Source organism: Leucopleurus acutus (assembly GCF_964270905.1).
Source record: "Leucopleurus acutus genome assembly, chromosome: X".
NCBI classification, from domain to species: Eukaryota; Metazoa; Chordata; class Mammalia; order Artiodactyla; family Delphinidae; genus Leucopleurus; species Leucopleurus acutus.
This window is the reverse complement of record NC_139148.1, coordinates 10,629,490-10,632,481: the sequence shown is the minus strand read 5'-3', so window position 1 is coordinate 10,632,481 and position 2,992 is coordinate 10,629,490.

Below are 2,992 nucleotides of genomic sequence, written 5' to 3'. Positions count from 1 at the left end.
GGTAGGGTTTCTGTATTTCCACCAGATGGCGCCAAAACACAAGTCAAAAATCCAACCTCCAGCCTCCATTTCAGAATCCAGTTTCTCTCCGTGGTCAGCTCTCTGGAGTAACAATTGTTACTTTTTAAGTGCTTAGTTTTCTTCACCATCAATATTTTCATGCAGGTGAATTACAAGGAATGATGATGAAAACTCTGCCTGGAAGATGAAAAAAACAGGGCCACCTCCTCTATCAGCTATGGAATTTCCATTCCCTGTAGCAACCAGGGTGTGGGAGAATCAGCTAGCTTCTCGCCGCCTTCTTGAGCTCGCTTTTAGCTGGGTACCTGGCAGGCAGACAGTGCCAAGATTCCTTTACCCTTAGGATGGCTGAGTGATGAAGTTCTGGCCATCAGCGGGATTTGAGCAGAAGTGTTGTAGGAAACTTAGTAGTTAAAGCAATGGTTCTTAACTGCTGGGGTGCGGACGGAACGTGGTGCGGACGTGATGTCAACCGCCGGGGGGGGGGGGTCATTTTGCCCCCAGGGGACATTTGGCAATGTCTGGGGACATTTTTGGCTGTCAGAACTGGGGAATGATGCTACTGGCATCTAGTGGGTAGAAGCCAGGGATGCTACTAAATATCCTACAACACACAAGAGAGCTCCCAGAACACAGAATTATCAAGCCTCAAATGTGAATTATGCCAAGGTGGAGAAACCATACTTTAGACGGAAGTGGCATGCCCTGGCTTCACCTTTCTGCCTTCCCACCCGCTAGAAGGTGCAGTGAAGCACCATCTTGGACCATGTGTGCCAAGGCATCAAACCGGGGAGTCTGGACCTACAATGTAGGTGGAATTTGAGCCCCTGGCCTGGTGGGTCTCCCTTTCGACTCTGAACACCTTACACCCAGAGAGAGAGAATATATACACACACTCATAGTACTATTGTATATAAATCATAGTAGTCCAGTAACTACTCGACCTGAAACACATCCACTCCAGGCCTGCTTTGTTCTGCTTTTACCAGGGGCCCCCTAAGCTCTTTCTCCCTGGTATCTTACCCCTCTTCTCTCTTCCCTTCCTCCTCTGATGTGGTTTCTTCCCTCTGGCAAAGACTCCACCAGGACCCAATTGATTTATCAGCCTCAATCCATCCCTGACTTCTCCTAGAAGACACCCCTGCTATCTCCCCACCCTTCTATCCACAAATATCTTAGTTCCTCCCACATCCACTTTCTGGAGGACGAATCTTGTCTAAAATAACCACCCTCAATATAAACACACTTTCTGGCCCTTACCCTGTGCTATGTTTTCTGCAAAGAGCTTACCATGGTGTACAATGATGTTATTTACTGTCTGCACTCTACTCAGTGGTGCTCATTTTAGGAGGTCAAAAACTGTCTTGTTTACCACCATATATCCAGTAAATGGAATACCGCTGTCCAGTAGACGTATATAATTATATATTGCATGCCCCATATAGAATGCTGAATGTTCTAGTAGCCACATTAATAAAGTAAAAAGATAAAATTAATTTTAATCTTATATTTTACTTAACCTAAACAGTCCTTCCCTAACATATTGTTACTATTTTAAAATGAGGTATCTCACATTCATTTTTTCAAACGAATTCTGCAATAGCCACTGTGTAATTTACCCTTCCAGCCCACCTCAGTTCAGACTACATCTCAAGCTCTTAACAGCCACGTATGGCAAGTGGCTGCAATGGACAATGCAAATATGGAATAATACTTGACACACAGTAGGCATCCAGTACTAATTTGTTAATATTCTTCTATAGTATTTGATTCTTCTTGAGTACAGGAATAACATGGTAATAATGTTCACACCATTGATAAAGTCTAATTGAGTTAGCCATTTACTCTTATTAGGCATTTAAGTTGTTTCCACTTTTTGAAATAATTCTGCAATGAGCGTCCGATTTACGTCTGTTTTTCCTTGGAATAAATTCTCAGAAGTGAACATTCTACTACAGAAATAGGCCCCCTCTTAGGGCTCTTGGCGCAATTTGCCAAATTACCCCGGAAAGGATTATGCCACTTAGGCTTTGAGTGATTTATGCTTGGTTATTATTGATCCTCTGCGATGCTAACAGAACAGGTATTGCTGATAATTATTGTGATGATTTAAAAAATGTTAATTAATAGGCACCAATTTTTGTCAGCTATCACGCACCAGGCCCTGTGCACCAGGTGTTTCTCACCTCTTCGGGGCGAGAACCCGAGGCTTAGGGAGGTTAATAAACTAAGCGCTAGAATCGCACTCAAACTCAGATCTGGGTGACTATTTTCAAAGCCTGGGCCACGACCACCCTCCGTTTTAGTTTTTAAAAAAAGCAAAGGCTGGGCTTCCCTGGTGGCGCAGTGGTTGAGAGTCCGCCTGCCGATGCAGGGGACACGGGTTCGTGCCCCGGTCCGGGAGGATCCCACATGCCGCGGAGCGGCTGGGCCTGTGAGCCATGGCTGCGGAGCCTGCGAGTCCGGAGCCTGTGCTCCGCAACGGGAGAGGCCACAACAGTGAGAGGCCCGCATACCACCAAAAAAAAAAAAAAAAGCAAAGGCTAACAAAACACAAGGGAACGGAAGTGAGAAAGTTCAGAGCGAAGAGTTAAATGCCAAGGAACTGTAGCGGAGGCGGAAGCCGTGCAGAAACGACCGTCGTCTTCCCGACCCACCGCCCGACTCCGAGGCACAGGAGTGCCCGCCCCCCCCCTCCCCCACCGCGCCCCGAGTGCCGCGATCCGATCACTACACCCTGCACCGGCCGTCCCCACGCTCCGCCCCGAGAGGCGGAGCCCCCATTTCGCGCCACTCCCCCTGAGTGGTGCGGAACGCGGCTAGGACGGGACGTCAACCACGGGGGCGGGACTTCCTGCGCGTCATGGCCACATGACCAGCACCGGACGCTCACGTCTAGTCGCCCCGGCAACATCCTCTCCCACGCACCGCGTATCCTGTTTCCCACCGGAAATAGGTCCCTGCTCGCCCA